At 31.8% G+C, this 23,229-nt stretch overlaps 1 pseudogene; it reads right to left on the bottom strand.

Moving 5' to 3' along the window:
- Window positions 1–20,767: 20,767 nt before the first annotated feature.
- LOC127747523 (uncharacterized) lies at window positions 20,768–21,409 on the bottom strand (annotated as a pseudogene).
- Window positions 21,410–23,229: the final 1,820 nt, after the last annotated feature.

A 23,229-nucleotide genomic window follows, 5' to 3' on the forward strand; every position in this document is an offset into this window, starting at 1 on the left:
ACTAGAAAAAGTAGTAGAAAAAGTAATAATGTTAAAAATGGATAGTTAGGAAAAAAAAAATAACCGTATTAATAGTGGGTGGTTACTAAAAATATAGTAAAAGAAGTAATAGTGTTAAGAGTAGATAGTTAAAAAAAATCGTATTAATAGTGAACAGTTTAACAGTACTATTTATGTGCTTTCAGTTATTTTAAATAGTTAAAAAAGTAAACGTGTTAACAGTGTTTTTTTTTAAAACCATTCCATCTTTTCTATTATATAACACCGTTTATCTTCTGTATTATTTGAAAAGTCTTATTTTTAAGAATTTGGTCTAATTTAAATTATTAATATTTTTTATTATTTTTAAAAATATTTTTTTATATTTACAAATACATATATTTCGTTTATACTGTAAATGAGATAATTTTTTATATATCTCATTTACACTATAAATAAGATAATAAATGTACATATAAAATTATAATTTTTAAGAATATTTTTGATACAAATAAAAAAATTAAAAATAAAATTTAATAAATTAAAAATATTAAAAACAAAATTAAATAAAATTAAATATTAAAATATTTAAAAAATAAAAAATATTAAAATAAAAATATACTTTATTTGTAATCTTTTATTATCCGACTCCATATTTACATGTGTTGTTTTGGTCCCATTTAAAATCTTAAATTAAAAATTATCCTTGAGAACGTCAATATTGAGAGAATTCATATACATATATAATGTGACTTTTATCATAGGATTCTTTTATTCATCTGTATTGGTTTGGCCTCACTTAAGAATCTTACAATGAGAAATTGTACTTGAGAATATCAANAGATAATACTCTAAAGTAACGTTATTTAACTTTAATATTTATAATTTTATCTACATAATATTTATAATTATATATTTATTATATTTAATATTATATATTTATTTTTGTCATAATTAATAAATATAAATAAAAATCAACAAAAAGTAAATTATGATTAATTTTGATTTTTAATATTTTTAAAATATTAAAAAAATTCATTCTCATAATATTTTATTTATCTTCTTTAATGATAATATTTTTTTAGTTAATTCTTATAAAAAATCTATTTTTTTGTAACCTATTAAGTTGTCAATTTTGAGAAGTTATAACACGTGTGAGAACTATAACACGTGTTAGATAAACGAGGATGTGAGATAAACAAAAAGCTGTGATATAACACCTGTGAGATAAACGTCTGTATGATGCGCATATTTCTCGTAGAAAATGAACAGATAAACATGTGATCTGACCGCAAGAGATTGGGTTATAATCGAGATGGTGAAAATCGAATCAGGTCAATGAATTAGTAGAATGACTGATTTATTAGTTTAGTGGTTCGATTGAAATTTAATCAGAGTTCAACTAATTTAATTAAATATTAAATAAAATTATTAAAAATTAAATATATAATTTTAAATATTAAAAAAACATAATTAATTATCAATAAAATTATTTTAAAAAATTTAATAAAATACCATTAAATATCATCCATCAAAATTTAACAAAATTATTCACCACAAATTCTATATCAATTGGACTATGACAAATCACATGTTATAGTCCATGTCAACATTGTTTCAAGCGAATACTTCATGGCTGCAAAGGATTTTTATGGATATTTCAATCTCAATTGATAACAAAACCACCATAGCTATTTTCTAATACAAAGGCATCTCAAACATTGATCCATTCTCTTTCTCAACTTTAACTTCCTGTTACAAATGACTCAGCTTTTGCACAGAATCTCAATAAAAATCTCAGAAGCCTAAACTCTGATCAATACCCTGTTCTTGTTCTTCTCAAAGTTGATAGAAACCTCGTCTACACTAGTAAAACTCAGCAAACTCCACAAACTCCACAGTAAAACTTAAATCAGCAAACTCCCTAATAAAATCAGCAAATCCCAGAAAATTATGAACAAAATTAACTCAGCCAACCCCATAATAAAACTAAACCAGCAATCAATAACCTCAACAAACAATTACTAAACCAGCAAACAATAACCTCAGCAACCAAATCATGAATAGAATAACAAATAAATTAATAACCTCAGCAAATACTTACTAAACTAGCAAACAATAACCTCAGCAACAAAATCATGAATAGAATAACAAATAAATTAATAACCTCAGCAAACAAGTACTAACCCAGCAAAAAAAATCATGAACACTTGAACAAAAAATCAGAACAGAAAAAAATAACCTCAGCGAACAATAATCTCAGCAAAAAATAAATTAATAACCTCAGCAAAAAAAAGCATGAACGCTTGAACAGAAAATCAGAATAGAAAAGAAAAACATGGAACAGAGCAGGAAGCAGATGCCGAGGAGATGGCTGCGAAGTGCGAAACATGGAACAGAGTATTACTTACCGGCTGCGAGCAACGGTGACGACATAGGACGTGACACTGGCGAACACAGAGAAGGCGAGCTCCGCGATGACAACGATGCGGTGGAGCTGCGGTTGTCAAACCCGTCGCTGTGGTGGCTGCGAGATGCGGTGGCGGCGGGCTGCGGTGGCGGCGCGATTGGTGGCTGTGTGATTCTCAGAGAAGAGAGGGGAGATGAGTTTATGAAGAAGATGGTTATGGCCTTACGGGGATTGATTTAGGTCTTTAGGGTTCAGACTTCAGTTTTGTCGTTTTTCACTTTTTTTAAGGATAAAACGGCGCCGTTTGGAAGGTTTATTTTTAAACCGGAAACTCTCTAAAAAACCAAACGGTTCTATCGATTTACCGATCAATTATCGGTTCGACCAGTTCTGTAACCAATTTTCTGCCAGACGGTTTATAAGCTCATTCGGACCGACTTAGTGACCGGTTTTTGATTAATCGGATTGAACCAGTCGGATTGGTTTGGTTTTTAGAACTATGGTTATAACACGTGAGTAGTGACGGAGCCACGTTAAAAGAAAAGGGGACAATGGTCCTCTTAAAATTAATAGTTTGTATATATAAATTTCTAATTTTTTAGTTTGATTCTTTTTAATTGTTAATTTTTTTAACTTACATTTTTTATGTTGGTTCCTTCTAAAAAAATTTCTAACTTTGCTCCTACATATGAGATAAACGTTTCTTATAGAAAATGAGCAAATAAACATGTGACTTGACCGTAAGAAATTGGACTATAACATATATGAGATAAATGTGTGTATGGTGCCCATGTTTCTTGCAGGGAGCTGGGCTATAACACGTGTGAGATAAACGTGTGTGACCTGACCACGAGAAACAAGGTTATAATATGTGTGAGATTAACGTTTTTTATGGGAAAAGAGCAAATAAACATGTGTCCGCGCACGTTTCTTGCAGGGAATGAGCAAATAAACATGTGACCTGACCGTGAGAAGCTGGGCTATAACGCATGTGAGATAAATGTGTGTAATTGTGTATGGTGCACATGCGTTTCTTGAAGGGAACGTTGTTAGTATTGCGCATGTGAGTTGGGTGCGAACTTTTCGTGACCTGTGAGATTCTATGACCTGCAAGAAGAGCTTTATGGAGGGCGTAGGCTTAGTTTAGTAAAACTTTTATTTTTCAAAAGCAGTTTATAAAGGCTAATTTTTAAAAGATGACCTTTTAAAAGTGGTAACATTTATATTTGGTAAATCAAATTAAAAATGTTTAATTACTCTGTTGGTCCCTATAATTTTGCAAAATTTTCAATTAGGTCCATATACTTCTTTTCCTTTTAATTGGGTCTCTGCACTAAATTTTTTTTAAATTAGGACCCGCTTGGTAGTAATTGGCTTAATTGTATAGGGACCCAATTAAATAAAAATTGGTGCAGGGACTCAAATAAAAAGGAAAAAAAGTGTAAGGACTCAATTAAAAAAAAATGGTGCAAGGACTCAATTAAAAAGAAAAAAAGTATAGGGACCTAATTAAAAATTTCGCAAAACTATAGAGACCAACAAAATTAAACCAATTTAAAATAGCTTTCAATAAACACAAGTAACATCAATTACCTTTAGTAAAATAGCTTTTAAAATTTAAAAATACTATAATAGACATAAATGTAAGCATTAAATTTGAAAATTAGTTAACATATGAGGTTATATTAGACTTTTAAATTTTAAAAAGTACAAGCCAACTTTGAAAAACTCTATCTTATGTGCTTTCAAAAGTACCCCGATCTTTTAAAAGCTGCAAGCACAAGCACATGGTCTTTTTTATTTATCAAACTTAAAATAAAGAGCTTTGAGCTTCTAAAAAGCACAAGCACCTCTTCGAAAATCTTTACCAAACCAAGCCATAGACTGCGAGAAGCTGGGCTATAACACGTGTTGTAGGACCAGGTGGGACTCTATTTCTCCAGCTTTCATGACTTCCCATGACCTCCGAAAAAGGCTTGATGGAGACACGCATGTGTCATGCATAGTTCGTGTAGCTGTCCTCTACCCAACCAAACCATGTATAAATCCATCTTTCTTCTTTTTTGCAGTGTGCTGCATGGTTCCTTTGCATAAATCTGAGCTTCAAATTAAGAGTGTAGTAATGTGTTAAGAGTTTTAATTGCGAGAATAAGATTGATATAGCGAAAGTAATATATATTTTATTTGTGATAATATTAAAGGTGGATAAAGTTATTAGTGTTTAAAGTGTGCTTTTAGTAAAAAATGGTACGAAATTTAACCTTTTACATAAAAAATATATTATTGCACATTTAAGTAATTCTCAATATCTAAATTATTATCTTGCAAATTATTTATATTCATGTAAGTAATGACATATATATTTGTATATTTATTTTCGTATTTTATTTTAAATAAATTTGAGAAAGTTTTTTTACTATTTTTGCATGTAAATGTTGATTGACTTTATTAAGTATCAAATTGTATATACTATTTGAATAATTTTCCAAATATATGTATTCTAAATATTAACATTAGTAGACTATAGTCGGTGTTATGGATCTAGCCGGGATTCTGCTTCTTCTGCTTTTATTGCTTTCTGTAACTTACGAGTAGAGCTTGATGGAGACACGCGTGTCTCATGCACAGTGCGTGTAGATGTCCCCCACCCAGTTAAACTGTGTATAAATCTTACCTTCCTTTTTTTACGCAGTATGTATTGTTCCTTCGTATAAATGTGAACTTTAATATTAAGAGTGTATTAGTGCATTACTGCGAGAGTGTAATAGCCTAGTGAGAGCTTAAATGGTGAGAATAAGAGTGATTTAATAAGGGTAATATAAATTTTATTTGTCATAATATTAAAGATGGATGAAGTTATTAGTGTTTAAAGTGTACTTTTAGCAAAACAATGGTACGAAGATCAACTTTTTAAAGAGAATTTATTGTTATACATTTAAATAATCTTCAATATGTAAGATTATCTTGTCAAATTATTTATATTCATGTAAGTAACGACATATTTGTATATTTATTTTGGAATATTGTTTTTAATAAATTTGAGAATTTTTTACTATTTTTGCATGTTAATGTAGATACACTACATTAAATATCAAATCGTATATACTATTAGAATATTTTTTTAAATATATGTATCCTAAATGTTAACATTAGTAGGTCATAACACGTGTTGTGGGGCCAATTCGGCCTCTGCTTCTCCGGCTTTAATTGCTTTCCGTAACCTGCGAGAAGAGTTTGAGAGAGACACGCGTGTATGATGCACAGTCTGTGTAGTTATCTCCCACCCACCAAACCTTGTATAAATTCTACCTTCCTTCTTTTATGCAGTATGCATTCTTTTTCGCATAAATGTGAGCTTTAATATTAGGAGTGTATATATTAATGTAGTATTGTGAGAGTGTAGTAATGTGGTGAGAGTTTTAATTGTGAGAATAAAAATGATATAGTGAGGGTAATATATTTTATTTGTGATAATATTAAAAGTGGGTAAAAATATTAGTGTTTAAAGTATATTTTTAGTAAAAAAGGTACGAAATTTAACCTTTTTCATGAGAATATATTGTTGCACATTTAAGTAATTTTCAATATGTAAGTTATTATCTTGTCAAATTATTTATATTCATGTAAGCAATAACATACATATCTGTATATTTATTTTCATATTTTTTAAAATAAATTTGAGAAAAAAATTTACTATTTTTGCATGTAAATGTTGATACACTATATGAAGTATCAAATCGTATATATTATTAGAATAGTTTTCCAAATTTATGTATCCTCAATATTAACATTAGTGGAGCCAATGAGTTATAGCTTAAATGGCATAGTCTCTCCATACTCATCTAAGAGGTGGTGGGTTCAAGTATTTCTGTTTTTGGTAAAAAAAATATTAACATTAATGGACTATAACACGTGTTGTGGGGCCAGCTAGGGCTCTACTTTGCCTGTTTTCATTGCTTTTTGGAACCTACGAGAAGAGCTTGATGGAGATACGCGTGCGTCATTCACACTACATGTAGTTGTCTCCCATCCAACCAAACTATATATAAATTTTACCTTTCTTCTTTTCTACAATGTGCATTCTTCCTTCGTATAAATTAGAGTTTTAATATTAAGAGTGTATTAGTGTAATATTGTGAGAGTATAGTAGTGTGGTGAGAGTTTTAATTGTAAGAATAAGAATAATATAATGGAACCTACGAGAAGAGCTTGATGGAGATACGCGTGCGTCATTCACACTACAGGTAGTTGTTTCCCATCCAGCCAAACTATATATAAATTTTACCTTTCTTCTTTTCTACAATGTGCATTCTTCCTTCGTATAAATTAGAGTTTTAATATTAAGAGTGTATTAGTGCAATATTGTGAGAGTATAGTAGTGTGGTGAGAGTTTTAATTGTGAGAATAAGAATAATATAATCAGGGTAATATATATTTCATTTGTTAATATTAAAGGTGTGTAAAGTTTTTAGTGTTTGAAGTGTGCTTCTAATAAAAAATGATACAAAATTTAATTTTTTAAAGAAAATATATTGTCGAACATTTAAGTAATGCTCAATATATAATATATATGAAGTTATCTTGTCAAATTATTGATATTCATGTAAGTAATTACATGCATATTTGTATATATATTTTAGTATTTTATTTTAAATAATTTTGAGATTTTTTTACTATTTTTACATGTAATTTTTGATACACTATATTAAGTATCAAATCATATATATTAAGAATAATTTTCCAAACATGTATATCCTAAATATTAACATTAGTGGACTATAACACATGTTGGGGGCCAGCTCGGGCTCTACTTCTCCTGCTTTTATTACTTTTTGGAACCTACAAGAACTTGATGTAGACACACGTGCGTACCCAGCCAAACCGTATATAAATCTCACTTTCCTTATAGTTGTCCCGCACCCAGCCAAACCGTATATAAATCTCACTTTCCTTCGCATAAAAGTGAGCTTTAATATTAAGCGTGTATTAGTACAGTACTATGAGAGTGTAGTAGTGTGGTGAGAATCTTAATTGTGGGAATAAGAATGATACAGTGAGAATAATATATATTTTATTTGTGATAATACTAAAGGTGGATGAATTTATTAGTATTTAAAGTGTATTTTTAATAAAAAAATGATACAAAAATTAACTTTTTGAAGAGAACATATTGTGGCACATTTTAGTAATCCTCAATATGTAAGTTATTATTTTGTGAAATTATTTATATTCATGTAAGTAATGACATACATATTTGTATATTTATTTTCGTATTTTGTTTTAAATGAATTTGAGAAATTTTTTTACTATTTTTGCATGTTAATGTTGATCCACAATATTAAATATCAGATCACATATATTATTAGAATAATTTTCAAATATATGTATCCTAAATATTAATGTTGGTGAACTATAACACATGTTGTAGGGGTGAACTCGAGCTGTACTTCTCCTGCTTTTATTGCATCTCAGAACCTACGAGAAGAGCTTGATGGAAACACGTGTGCATCATGTACAATGCATGTAGCTATCTTCAACCCAACTAATCCGTGTATGAATTTCACCTTCCTTCTTTTACGCAGTGTGCATTCTTCCTTCATATAAATGTGAGCTTTAATATTAAGAATGTAGTAGTATAATACATTGAGCGTGTAGTAGTGTGTTGAGAATTTTAATTGCTAGAATAAGATTGATATGGTGAGGACAGTGACGGATCCAAAAAATTTTGATAATGGGAGCGAAATATATATAACATTATAATAATTTTTATAATAAAAATATTACATTTACATAAAAAATTAGCTATCAAATTATCTATTATAAATTTGTGTATAAATAAATATATTATTTAACTTATTTTTAATGTGTATTTTGTATTTTAAAATTTGTAGTTTAAGATTTATTCTGTACAAATGATTATTTTACGTATACGTAGCATATATAATTGTTGTTATAATTATATTTTGTTATTGTAAAATATCATTAGGTTTCAAAATATCTAATTACGAATTAAAATACTAAAATAGTAATTTAAATAATAACATATAATTTAAAATTTAATTTTTTATATTTCATATTTTGAAACCTTGATAATATAATCAAAATATTTTTTTGTATATATCGTTAAACGATCGTTTAAAACTCAATTTTCATACAATTATCTCTTAATGATATTCATAGTTGAAAAAGTTTATTCAATTAGTGTAGTTATTATGAAAAAAAATTAAAGCTAATTTCAAAAGAACAAACACAAATGGATACATACTATTCTTTCGAATCGATTTCTAAGAAAGAACACCAATCTTATTTAAATTTAAAAATTGATCGTTATAATGGACATCTAATGTGAAGTTCTCAAATTGACTATTAAGTGTCGAAAGTTGAATAAAAAATTATTATAGGGTCAAATTTAATAATTTAGTAGGGGCAAATAAATATTATTATTATATACTACTCAATAAAATTCTAAATTGTAGTGGGAGCGCTTGCCCCCACACCCATAGGAGTAGATCCATCCCTGAGTGAGGGTAATATATATTTTATTGTGATAGTATTAAAGGTGGATGAAGTTATTAGTGTTTAAAGTGTGTTTTTAGTAAAAAATAGTACGAAATTTAGCTTTTTCATGAGAAGATATTGTTGCACACTTAAGTAATCCTCAATATTAAGTTATTATTTTGTCAAATTATTTATATTCATGTCAGTAATGGCATATTTGTATATTTATTTTGTATTTTATTTTTAATAAATTTGATATTTTTTATTATTTTTGCATGTTAATATTGATACACTATATTATGTTTCAAATCGTATATATTATTAGAATATTTTTTCAAATATATGTAGCCTAAATATTAACATTAGTGTGCTTTTTAATTTTATTTTTATATTAAAATAACTATTTTTAATTTTAATAACTAACTAATTGGTTTCTATTTATTATATTGTTATATATTATATGTATTTATTGAAAAAATAATCTTAATAAATATCATATAATGATAAAAAGAATAATTATATTGTAATTAATAAAAACATTTGATATTTTTATTTATGCATATTTAATAACATTCATATTTATATTAATAATAATGCATAATAAATATATAATTAGTTTAAACATAAGTGAATATAAAATTAAAATAATATCTAACAAATTTTTTGTATATTTTTACTATATAATTAATAATTATCATATAAAATAATAAGGATTAGCATAATTTAGTGGTAAAAAGAGTATTTAGTAACAAAGAAGACTTAGGTTCAAACCTTATCTTTATAAATTTTAAAATTTTAACCGATTTTGATCGATTTTTGTCAAGTTTGACCAGTTCTTGTCGGTTTTCAGTCTTAAACAGACTTAGAACTAGATCTGACCAGTTGAGAATCCGATACACTAGTTTTTTGGTCGAATTGCTCGGTCCAGTATGATTCTGATAACTATGCATCAAATAAAAATAATAGAAAAGAGTTACTATTTTTTCTATGACAAAAATTATGAGTGGCGTAATAGGTGTTGTGAGTTGTGATTTATGAGTGTGTAATAGGTGCTGTGAGTTATGAGTGAGATAATGATGTGTGTAACAGGTATTGTGAGTATAAATGTGTGTATGATGCAGGTGTTGTGAGTTATAAGTGAGACAATGATGAGATATATGTGTGTATGGTACCTAACAAGTGTTGTGAGTTATGAGTGGGATAATGACGTGCGTAACAAGTGTTGTGAGTATAAACGTGTGTATGGTTTGTAGACCGCGAGAAGCTGGGCTATATCAGGTGTTGTGAGTAGACAATAATAATATAAACATGTGTATGATGTGCATAATTTCTTGCAGAGAATGATAATCTGACATCTGTAAACCATGAGAAGCTAGGCTATAACACGTGTTATAGGGCCAGGTGGAACTCCGCTAACTATGCATTAAATAAGAAAATTAGAAAAAATTTATTATTTTTTCTATGACAGAAATTATGAGTGGCATAATGATTAGATTAACGTGTGTATTTGTGACGAGATAAACGTGTGTATGGTGCGTAAATCACGATAAGATGGGCTATAACAGGTGTTGTAAGTTATGAGTGAGACAGTGATGAGATAAATGTGTGTATGGTGTGTATCAGGTGTTGTGAGTTATGAGTGAGACAGTGATGTGTGTAACAGGTATATTGAGTTATGACTAAACCAGACCGGTTGAGAGTTTGGTTCACTGATTTTTTAATCCAGTACGATTTTGATAACTATGCATCAAATTAAAAAATTAGAAAAGAGTTACTATTTTTTCTATGACAGAAATTATGAGTGGCATAGTGATGAGGTAAACATGTGTATGAGTGACGAGATAAACATGTATATGGTGCGTAAACTGCGAGAAGCTAGGCTATAACAAGTATTGTGAGTTATGAGTGGGACAATTATAAGATAAACATGTATATGGTGCGTACCATGTATTGTGAGTTGTGAGTGGGACAGTGATGTGCGTAACTGGTGTTTTGAGTTATGAGTGCACAACAGGTGTTGTGAGTTATGAGTGGGACGGTAATGTGTGTTATGAGTGGGATGGTGTTATGCATATGTGAGTATAAATGTGTGTATAGTGGGTAGACCGCGAGAAGCTGGGCTATAACAGGTGTTGAGTGAGACAATGATGAGATAAATATGTGTATGGTAAGCAAAATTTCTTGCAAAGAAAGACCAACTGACATCACGTAGACCAAGAGAAGTTGGGCTATAACACGTGGTATAAGGTCGGGTAGGCCTCCGCTAACTATGCATCAAATAAGAAAATTAAAAAAAGAGTTATTATTTTTCCTATGACATAAATTACGAGTGGCACAATGATAAGATAAACATGTGTATGAGTGATGAGATAAATTTATGTATGGTGCATAGACCATGAAAAGATGGGTTATAACAGGTGTTGAGAGTTATGAGTGAGACAATGAATAGATAAATGTGTGTTTTGTGTGTAACAGGTGTTGTGAGTTATGACTGGACCGGACCGGTTGAAAGTCCTGTTCACTGATTTTTTGTTCCATTACAATTCTGATAACAAAGCATCAAATAAGAAAATTAGAAAAGAGTTATTATTTTTCCTATGACAGAAATTATGAGTGGCATAGTGACGAGATAAACGTGTGTACGGTGTGTAAATCACGAGAAGTTGGGTTATAACAGGTGTTGTGAGTTATGAGTGGAATGTTGATGACATAAATGTGTATGGTGCGTAATAGGTATTGTGAGTTATGAGTGGGACAGTGATGTGCATACCAGGTGTTGTGAGTTATGAGTGCGTAACAGCTGATGTGAGTTATGAGTGGGACAGTGATGTGTGTTATAAGTGGGACAGTGATGTGCCTATGCGAGTGTAAACACGTCTTTGGTGCGTAGATCGCGAGAAGCTGGGCTATAACATGTGTTGTGAGCGAGACAGTGATAAGATAAACATGTATAAGTGCGCACAATTTCTTGCAAAGAAGGAGCACCTGACATCATGTAAACCACGAGAAGTTAGGATATAACAAGTGTTATAGGGTCAGGTGGGGATCCGCTAATTATGCATTAAATAAGAAATTTAGAAAATAATTATTATTTTTTCTATAACAGAAATTATGAGTGGCACAGTGATAAGATAAACATGTGTATGATGATGAAATAAATGTGTGTATAGTGCGTAGACCACGAAAAGCTACGCGATAATAGGTGTTGAGAGTTATGAGTGGAACAGTGATGAGATAAACGTATGTATAGGGCATAACAGGTGTTGTGTGTTATGAGTGGGAGAGTGATGTGTGTAACAGGTGTTGCGAGTTATGACTGGACGGGACTGGTTGAGAGTCCGGTTCATTGGTTTTTTGGTCTAGTACGGTTCTGATAACTAAGCATCAAATAAAAAAATTAGAAAAGAGTTATTATTTTCTCCATGACAGAAATTATGAATGTCAAAGTGATGAGATATGTAAGAACCGCAATTAATCAAACCGGTTAAATAAGTTGTTAAATTGCCCAAATTTGATTCTAAAAAGTTGTAGTGAGAATTTGAGGTTTTAAACATCATTTTTGGACTCAGTGGCTCTTTCCGAGTCAGAAAATATGTTTTCTGCAAAAAGCTATGAACCGGCAATTGAACCGGTTCAAGTCTGCACGGTACTGTGCAGGAAAAAGTTGAAACAGTCAAAAACCTTAGAAAAATATTAAAAATGAAAAACCGGGCGTTAATTTTAAAGGTTTGGCCCGAAGTTAGGCCAAATAGGCTAAAAACGCTAACGGGTTGAACCGGGCCCAAGTTGGGTCCAAGTCCAACATATATAAGGGTTCATTAATGAACCCAAACACTCATAACACTCACATAAACACACTCACACAGCTGGGAAGAGAAGAAGAAGAGAAACCCTAGAGCACTATTCATCATCTCCTTCCCAAGCTCATATCTTGAGCTACGGTGCTCCGATTTTTGTGCCGTCAGCGGCTACACGTTTCTTGCAAAGAGCTCTCAAAATTCATCTAAGAAACTGGTAAAAAAATTCGAAATCTTCCCAATTCCTCCCTTGAAAATTTCGGGTTTATTAGGGCTATGGGTTAAATTATTTTTGTGATTCTTGGTGTTTAAATTCACTCTAATCCTTGCTTAGCTTTGGGTTTTGACATCCAAATCTATTGTAAAAGGTAAGAGGCTTTGATCTCTTGTGATCTTTTGATTTATGATGAGTCCTATGTTGATTTTTGGTGATTCATATGTATATAGCTTGATTATTGTGAGTTTGGAGCTTGTTGGTACTTCTTGGAGCTACATTGGTGGTTGGATTTTGGTTGAAAGCTCATTTGGTTCATAAAGGGAATCGGCCAAGGTATGGTTTCAGTTTCCTCTATGTAGTATATAATATTCGTGGACACTTAGGCTAGTGACCCATAGGATAAGATTGGATTTGAATGGTTGATGAGTTGTTGGATGTTATTGTATGATGATGTTTGATGAAATGATGATTTTTGAATTGATATTGATGCTTAATAGTGATATGATAAGGATGAATGACTTGTGAAGTTGAGTAGTAAATTATGTTGATAAATGTGATATTGGTGTTGATCGATTGGTAATATAGTTGGAAAATTGTTAATGAAGTTTGATATATGAGATATATTGATGTTGATGTGTGGATGAGGAAAGGTGAAGGAAAAATGTGGTAATTTTGAGGTAGTATGACATAGAGGGTTGATTTTGATGAAAAGTGGAGTTTGGAATGGTTTGGTTTGGTTTTGGTTATGTTTTATAAAGGAATTGTGGAAATTGTGATTTTGAAAAAAAAGTTGAATTTTGGTGAACTTTATCCAATCATAAATTTTGCCTTGATTTTTAAAATTGGTTGAAATTTGGTTAGAATTAAAGATCTTTGAAAACTCTTTAAATTGATATAAAGTTTGTAAAATTTGGAATTTTGTGGAGGAAGTTATGATCATTAAAAGTTGGTGTTGAAATTTTGAAAATTCTGCAAAGTTACAGAATTCTGAGTTTTCTGGTATGTGCGCACGCACAGCCTTGTGTTTACGCACACTCTGCAAAAAATTGTGACCTGTGTGTATGCACAGACCTGTGTGTCTACACACGCAGAGGCAGGCACTCTGCTTACAGCGCTGACACAGCTTGTGCACGCACACACCAATGGGAAATTGCAACCTGTGCGTACACACAGACCTGTACGCATGCACAGGTTGGGAAGGCCAGTCTGTTGGGGGCGCTGGCACAGGTTGTGCGAGTGAACAGACACTTTTGAGTTTTGACACCTGTGCGTACGCACACTTTTAAAAAACTTCCTGGGCGTGCGCACGCACACCCCTGTGCGGATGCACACGCTCTGTTTCTCAAAATTTGCTTTGTTTTAAACTATTTTGCCTTCCCAACGAGGTTGTAAGCTTCCGTGACACTTTTTAAGACTTTTGGGCATATTTTTGGATACTCAAACATGGAAAGAGATTTAAGGGTTTTAGACATTATTTGGACAAAGTTAGCAAATAGAGTACTAGGTTTCTGTTGTATTGGGGAAGGGTTGATGATGTGTGATGAATGGTTGATGAATGAGATGCGAAAATCAAGGAACTGAAATGTGAATGAACAGTGGTTGAACAGAGTCGAGGACTCTGAATGAAGTGATGGATCCATGGAGATGTGTCGGGTTGGCAGTTGAACCGACAATGTGATATCACAGCCAGTAGGGCAGGCATTCATCATATGCATTTTCTACCTGTTTGTATGCTTTGCTGACTTGATATTATTTTCCCTATCTGTATAACATGTCTAATTGCTAATTGTATTAATTTCTATATATGCTACTACTTGTGTTTTACTTGTATTGTATATACTTGTGCTTTTACTGGGGTTGAGGAGGTTCGAAAGGCGGTAGCGATGGAATCGCATGGCGGATCAGTTGGTGAAGGCTGTGGGATAGCGGTGTTTGATTAGAGTAGAAATCCCCTAAGATAGATTACCCTTTGGTGGTGATATGGCTTAAGTTTTGTTAAGGTTTTACATATTATGCGTATTTGTTTTAGAAATGCTTTAAGCTTGAATCTTGTGATGAATATGGAGTCTAGGATTGCCTTTGTTGTCCCGGGGTCTTATATCCTACATCACTGGACACTGTTACCATACTGAGAACCTCCGGTTCTCATACCATATTTTTGTTATATTTTTCAGATGCAGGTCGCAACCCACCCCGGTGAGTTGTTATATTGGTGACTGGAGCGGAGAATCTGGATACCTTTGAAATCCTTTTGTTTATTTAGTATATATATGTCTCTCACTTTTGTATTTTTGTTTTGGCCTAGAGGCTTGTATTGAGAGAACAAAACTTGTATAAGCTGTTGTTACTGTTTGGTTTCACATATGGTATGTATATGGCTAGCCGGCTTAAACTCTGCGAGTCGTGGCTAGATTCTTATGATATTATACTAATATATTCTGTTATATCATGTCTGTTTCATGTGCTTTAAGTTAGTAGCTTCGCTAGTATGTTTTGCGCTTTTCAAATCCTATTTTTAAGCTATATTCTTCATCGGACTTCTAGATATTATCAATTCCTTCTATATAATATATGTATAAGCTTAAAATTATCGTAACCTTTGATTAACCTTTGTCTTACGACGCGAGGTAAGGTTTTGGCTAATTAGGGTGTTACAAGATAAATGTGTGTATGAGTGGTGAGATAAATGTGTGCATGGTTCGTAAATTGCGAGAAGTTAGGCTATAGGAGGTGTTGTGAGTTATGAGTGGGATAGCGATGTGCGTATGTGAGTATAAAAGTGTGCATGGTGCGTAGACCACGAGAAGCTGGGCTATAAAAGGTGTTGTGATTGAGACAGTGATGATATAAACATGTGTATGGTGCGCACAATTTCTTGCAGAGAATGAGCACCTGACATCACATAGACCACGAGAGGCTAGGCTATAACACATGGTATAGGGTCGGGTGTGCCTCTGCTAACTATGCATCAAATAAGAAAATTAGAAAAGAGTTATTATCTTTTCTATGACAGAAATTATGAGTGGCACATTGATGAGATAAACGTGTGTATGGTGCATAGACCACGAAAAGTTGGGTTATAACAAGTGTTGTGAGTTATGAATAGGACAACAATGAGATAAACTTATGTATGGTGTGTAACAAGTGTTGTGAGTTATGAGTAGGAAAGTAATGTGCGTAACAGATGTTGTGAGTTATGACTGGAGCGGACCGGTAGAGAGTCCGGTTCACTAGTGTTTTGGTCCAATACGGTTCTGATAACTAAGCATCAAATAAGAAAATTTGAAATGAGTTACTATTTTTCCTATGACAAAAATTATTACTAGCATAGTGATAAGATAAACGTGTGTATAGTGCATAACAGTTGTTGTGAGTTATGAGTAGGACAGTGATGTGCGTAACAGATGTCGTGAGTTATGTGTGGGTAACATGTTGTGAGTTATGAGTGGGACAATGATAGCGTATATGAGTATAAACGTGTATATGGTGCGTAGAACGCAAGAAGCTAGGGTAGAACAGGTGTTAAGTAAGACAGTGATGGGATAAATGTGTGTATGGTACGCACAACTTTTTGCAAAGAATGAGCACCTGACACTGGCATCACATGGACCGTGAGAAGCGCCTATAGCATGTGTTATGAGGCCAGGTGGAGCTCTGCTAACTATGCATCAAATAAGAAAATTAGAAAAGAGTTACTATTTTTCCTATGACAGAAATTATGAGTAGCACAGTGATGAGATAAACATGTGTATAGTGCGTAGATTGTAAGAAACTAGGCTATAACAGGTGTTGATTTCTTGAGCGGGACGGTGATGTGATAAACATATGTATGGTGCGTAAAAGGTGTTATGAGTTATAAGTGAGACAGTGATTTGCGTAACAGGTGTTATGAGTTATGAGTGAGACAATGATGAAATAAACATATGTATAGTGCATAGACTGCTAGAAGCTGGGCTATAATAGGTACTATGAGTGAGACAGTGATGAGAGAAATGTCTATATGGTGCACACAATTTCTTGCAGAGAATGAGCACCTGACGCTGGTATCACGTAACTTGCAAGAAGCTGGGCAATAACACGTGTTGTAGGGCCAGACGGGGCTCTGCTCCTCCAACTTTCAATGTTTTCCGTGACCTAAGAGTCTAACTTGATGGAGACACGCATGTGTCATGTACAGTGCATATAGCTATCTTCCACCCAGCCAAATCGTGTATAAATCCCACCTTCCTTCTTTTTTGCAGTGTATATTGTTCTTTTGGATAAATGTGAGCTTTAATATTAAGAGTGTAGTAGTACAATACTGTACTGCGAGAGTATAGTATTGTGGTGAGAGTGTTAATTGTGAGAATAAAAGTGATATAGTGAGGGCAATATATATTTTATTTGTGATAATATTGAAGGTGGACAAAGTTATTAGTGTTTAAAATGTGCCTTTAGTAAAAAAGGCACGACATTTAATTTTTTTTCAAGAGAACATATTGTTGCACATTTAATTAATCCTCAATATATAAGTTATTAGCTTATCAAATTATTTATATTCATGTAAGTAATGACATATTTGTATATTTATTTTCGTATTTTGTTTTTAATAAATTTGAGAAATTTTTTAAAGTATTTTTTAGTGTAAATGCTGATACACTACATTGACTGTCAAATCGTATATAATATTAGAATAATTTTTCAAATATATGTATCATAAATATTAACTTTAGTGAGCTATAACACGTGGTGTGGGACCAGCTCAGACTATGCTTCTCTTGCTTTCATTGATTTTCGTGACCTGCAAGAAGACCTTGATGGAGACACGCGTGCGTCATGCATAGTGCATGTAGCTGTCACCCACATGGCAAAATAATGTATAAATTCTATCTTCCTTCTTTTTTGCAGTGTACATTCTTCCTTCGTATTAAAGTGAGCTGTAATATTAAGACTTAAGAGTATATTAGTACAGTACTATGAGAGTGTAGTACTGTGGAGAGAGTTTAAATTGTGAGAATAAGAGTGATATAGTGAGGGTAATATATAATTTATTTGTGATAATATTAAAAGTGAGTGAAGTTAGTAATGTTTAAAGTGTGTTTCTAGTAAAAAAAAAGGTATAAAAATTAACATTTTGAAAAGCACGTATACTTGCACATTTAAGTAATCCTCAATATGTAAGTTATTATCTGATCAAATTATTTATATTCATGTAAGTAATGACTTATTTGTATATTTATTTTCATATTTTGTTTTTATGAATTTTGAAATTTTTTTTACAAATTTTGAAGGTTAATGCTGATACCCTATATTAAATATCAAATTATATACATTATTAGAATAATTTTTCAAATATAGGTATCATAAATATTAATATTAGTGGACTATAACACGGTGTGGGATTAGTTTGGGCTCTGCTTTTCTTGCTTTCATTACTTTCCGTGACCTGCCAGAAGACTTTGATGGAGACATGTGTGCGTCATGCACTGTGCGTGTAGCTATGTATAAATTTGAATTTACTTTTTTTTCGTAGTATGCATTTTTCCTTTGCATAAAGGTGAGTTTTAATATTTAGAGTGTAGTAGTACAGTGATAGTGTAGTATTGTGATGAGAGTTTTAATTGCAAGAATAAGAGTGATATAATGATGATAATACATATTTTATTTGTAATAATATTAAATGTGAGCAAAGTTATTTGTGTTTAAAATACAGTCTTTTCTAGTCACAAAAAAATGTGCTTTTAGTAAAAAGGACACGAAATTCAATTTTTTTAAGAGAACATATTGTTGCACATTTAAGTAATCATCAATATAAAAATTATTATCTTGTCAAATTATTTATATTCATGTAAGTAATGACATGTTTGTATATTTATTTTCGTATTTTGTTTTTAATAAGTTTTAGATTTTTTTTTACTATTTTTGCATGTTAATGCTGATACATTTTCTAAGTATCAAATCATATATATTATTAGAATAATTTTCTAAATATATGTATCATAAATAATAACATTAGTGGGCTATAACATGTTGTGTAGGGCCAGTTCAGGATCTGCTTCTCTTGCTTTCATTGCTTTCCATGACATGCCAAAAGACCTTGACGGAGACATGCGTGCGTCATGCACAGTGCGTATAACTGTTGCTACTAAGCCAAACCTGTATAAATCCCACCTTTCTTGTTTTTCGTAGTGTGCATTGTTCTTTCTTCTAAATGTGAGTTTTAATATTAAAAGTGTAGCAATCAAATACTCTCGGAGTGTAATATTGTGGTGAGAGTTTTAATTGTGAGAATAAGAGTGATATAATGAGGGTAACATATATTTTATTTGTGATAATGTTGAAGGTGAGTGAAGTTATTAGTGTTTAAAATATGCTTTTAGTGAAAAAAGCTATGAAATTTAATTTTTTGAACAGAACATATTATTGCACATTTAAGTAATCTTCTATACGTAAGTTATTATCTTGTCAAATTATTTATATTTATGTAAGTAATGACATATTTATATATTTATTTTCGTATTTTGTTTTTAATAAACTTGAGAATTTTTTAAAGTATTTTTGAATGTTAATATTGATATACTATATTGACTGTCAAATCGTATATATTATTGGAATAATTTTTCAAATATATGTATCCTAAATATTAACATTAGTAGACTATAACACGTGTTGTGGGGCCAGCTCGGGCTCTACTTTGCCTGCTTTCATTGCTTCTCGGAACCTACGAGAAGAGCTTGATGGAGACACGCGTGCATCATTGACGCTGCGTGTAGTTGTCTCCCACCTAAGTCCCAACCAAACTATATATAAATTTTACCTTTCTTCTCTTTTGCAGTGTGCATTCTCCTTCGCATAAACTATATATATTGTGAGAGTGTAGTAGTGTGGTGAGAGTTTTAATTGTGAGAATAAGAATGATATAATCAGGGTAATATATATTTCATTTGTTAATATTAAAGGTACGTAAAGTTATTAGTGTTTGAAGTGTGCTTCTAGTAAAAAAATGGTACAAAATTTAATTTAAAAAAAAAACATATTGTCGAACATTTAAGTAATGCTCAATATATATGTAAGTTATTATCTTATCAAATTATATATATTCATGTATAATGACATACATATTTGTATATTTATTTTAGTATTTTATTTTAAATAATTTTGAGAAATTTTTATTCTATTTTTACATGTAAATTTTGATACATTATATTTAGTATCAAATCGTATATATTAAGAATAATTTTTTAAATATGTGTATCCTAAATATTAATATTAGTGGACTATAACACATGTTGAGGGCAGCTCGAGCTCTACTTCTCCTCCTTTTATTGCTTTTTGGAACCAACAAGAGCTTGATGTAGACACACGTGCATCATATACAGTCCGTGTAGCTGTCTCCCACCCAACCAAACCGTGTATAAATCTCAACTTCTTTCGCATAAAAGTGAGTTTTAATATTAAGAGTGTATTAGTTCAGTACTGTGAGAGTGTAGTAGTATTGGAAGAGTCTTTATTGTGAGAATAAGAATGATATAGTGAGAGTAATATATATTTTATTTGTGATAATACTAAAGGTGAATGAAAATTTATTTCGTCCCCAGCCTTTTTTTCACTACAAAATGGTCCCGAAGGTTTAACTTTTAAAACCGTCCTTCGGACCAAAATGCCCCTTCCCATTCTTCTCCAAAATCAAGCACAAACAGAAGCACAAGCAGAAGCTGAACTAGAAGCAACAACAATAATAGATCAACAATGTAATCAAGCAGGAACATGAGCATAAACAGAAGCATGAGCAAAAAAACAACAACAACAATGAATCAACAACGTAATCAAGCAGAAGCAGGATCAGAACAATAACAACAATGTAGAAGCAACCAAAAGCAACAATAATCAGAAATCAACGACATAATAGAAGCAGTAGCAAAAGCTGGCGAGCCACCCGAAACCACCATCACAGCCATCCCTTGTTCTTGCCTTGAACCAGAACCCACTGCCATCGAGCACCTCGGTCGAGCCCAGAGGAGCAGCAGCGAGATCCAGCGACCGGACGAGATCTCCTTCCGTGCCTCGAATCCTAACGAGCAAGTTTGTCATGGCGGATGTACGCAGGTGGAGACGGTTCGGCGAGTACAGTGCCGCCGCGGCATGCGATGAGGTGGAGAATCCTTTGTGGAGGCTGCACCAGAAGGAGCCAGCGTGCGTAGTGGAAGAACACATGCAGGTCCGCTTCTGCTGGCCCTGCCTCTTCACGGTCGTTGGTGCACCGGTTTGAGACTCCACTGAGATGGACGGTTCGAAGAAATCGACTGGTCAAGGAAGAACCGAACGGACGAGGCTGACACCAAGGAGGGACCGCATAAGTTGGCACGTGTGAAAAAAGGTAGTGGACTGAGAGGTGAAAATGGAACTGGAGGAAGTGAAGCCAGAGGAAGAATAAGAAGGTGATGGAGAGTGGGAATTGTTGTAGAATCTAGGAGATGGTGAGAAAGATTGGAGCACTGGTACTCTTGATTTTTTAGAAGTTACTGCCATTTTTTCTACAGAAGAAGCAGCTAGAACAAGAGAGAAACAATGAGAGAGAAGTGAGAAGAAGTTTTTTTAATTAGGGGTATATTTGGAATAAAATTAAAAATTTCACGAAAAGGACGATTTTAAAACAAATTGAAACCACCGGGACCATTTTGTAGCGAAAAAAAGGTCGAGGACGAAATAAATTTTCGACCTCGATGTTAGGGACCAAAATCATACTTAACCCTAAAAAATGATACGAAAATTAACTTTTTGAAGAGAACATATTGTGGCACATTTTAGTAATGCTCAATATGTAAGTTATTATATTGTCAAATTATTTATGTTCATGTAAGTAATAACATACATATTTGTATATTTATTTTTGTATTTTGTTTAAAATGAATTTGAGAAATTTTTTTACTATTTTTGCATGTTAATGTTGATACACTATATTAAATATCAGATCGCATATGTTATTAGAATAATTTTCAAATATATGTACCCTGAATATTAACATTAGTGAACTATAACATGTGTTGTAGGGGCGAACTCGAGCTCTACTTCTTCTGCTTTTAATGCTTCTCGGAACCTACGAAAAGAGCTTGATGGGAATACGCGTGTGTCATGCACAGTCGTGTAGCTGTCTACGACCCAATTAAACCGTGTATAAATTTCACCTTCCTTCTTTTACGCAGTGTACATTCTTTCTTCGCATAAATATGAGCTTTAATATTAAGAATGTAGTAGTACAGTACTTTGAGAGTGTAGTAGTGTGTTGAGAATTTTAATTTCTAGAATAAGATTGATATAGTGAGGGTAATATATATTTTATTTGTGATAATATTAAAGGTGGGTGAAGTTATTAGTGTTTAAAATGTGCTTTTAGTAAAAAATAGTACGAAATTTAGCTTTTTCATGAGAAGACATTGTTGCACATTTAAGTAATCCTCAATATTAAGTTATTATTTTGTCAATTATTTATATTCATGTATGTAATGAGTGATTTGTATATTTATTTTCAAAATGTATGTATCATAAGTATTAACATTCGTGGGCTATAACACGTGGTGTGCGGTCAGTTCGGACTCTTCTTTTCCTGCTTTTCTTGTTTCCCGTGACCTGCTAGAAGACCTTAATGAAGACACGTGTGTGTCATGCACAGTGCGTGTAGCTGTCTATAAATTTCTTTTTTCTTCTTTTTCACAGCGTGCATTTTTCTTTGCATAAAAGTGAGCTTAAATATTAAAGGTGTAGTAGTATAGTGAGAGTGTAGTATTTTGATGAAAGTTTTAATTGCAAGAATAAGAGTGATATAATAAGGATAATACATATTTTATTTGTAATAATATTAAAGGTGGGCAAAGTTATTATTAGTGTTTAAAATGTGCTTTTAGTAAAAAAGACACGAAATTTAATTTTTTTTCAAGAGAACATATTATTGTACATTTAAGTAATCCTCAATATGTAAGTTATTATCTTATCAAATTATTTATATTCATGTAAGTAATAACATATTTGTATATTTATTTTTGTGTTTTATTTTTATTAAATTTGAGATTTTTTTTACTATTTTTGCATGTTAATGCTGATACACTTTTTTAAGTATCAAATAATATATATTATTATAATAATTTTCTAAATTTATGTATCATAAATATTAACATTAGTGGGTTATAACACGTGGTGTGGACTAGTTCATGATCTGCTTCTCTTGCTTTTCATGATCTGCCAAAAGACCTTGATGGAGACACGGGTGTGTCTGTAGCTGTCCCTACTAAGCCAAGCCGTGTATAAATCTTTCCTAACTTTTTCTTTGTAGTGTGCATTGTTCTTTCGTATAA

The sequence above is a fragment of the Arachis duranensis genome, chromosome 1 (assembly GCF_000817695.3).
Source record: "Arachis duranensis cultivar V14167 chromosome 1, aradu.V14167.gnm2.J7QH, whole genome shotgun sequence".
NCBI classification, from domain to species: domain Eukaryota; kingdom Viridiplantae; phylum Streptophyta; class Magnoliopsida; order Fabales; family Fabaceae; genus Arachis; species Arachis duranensis.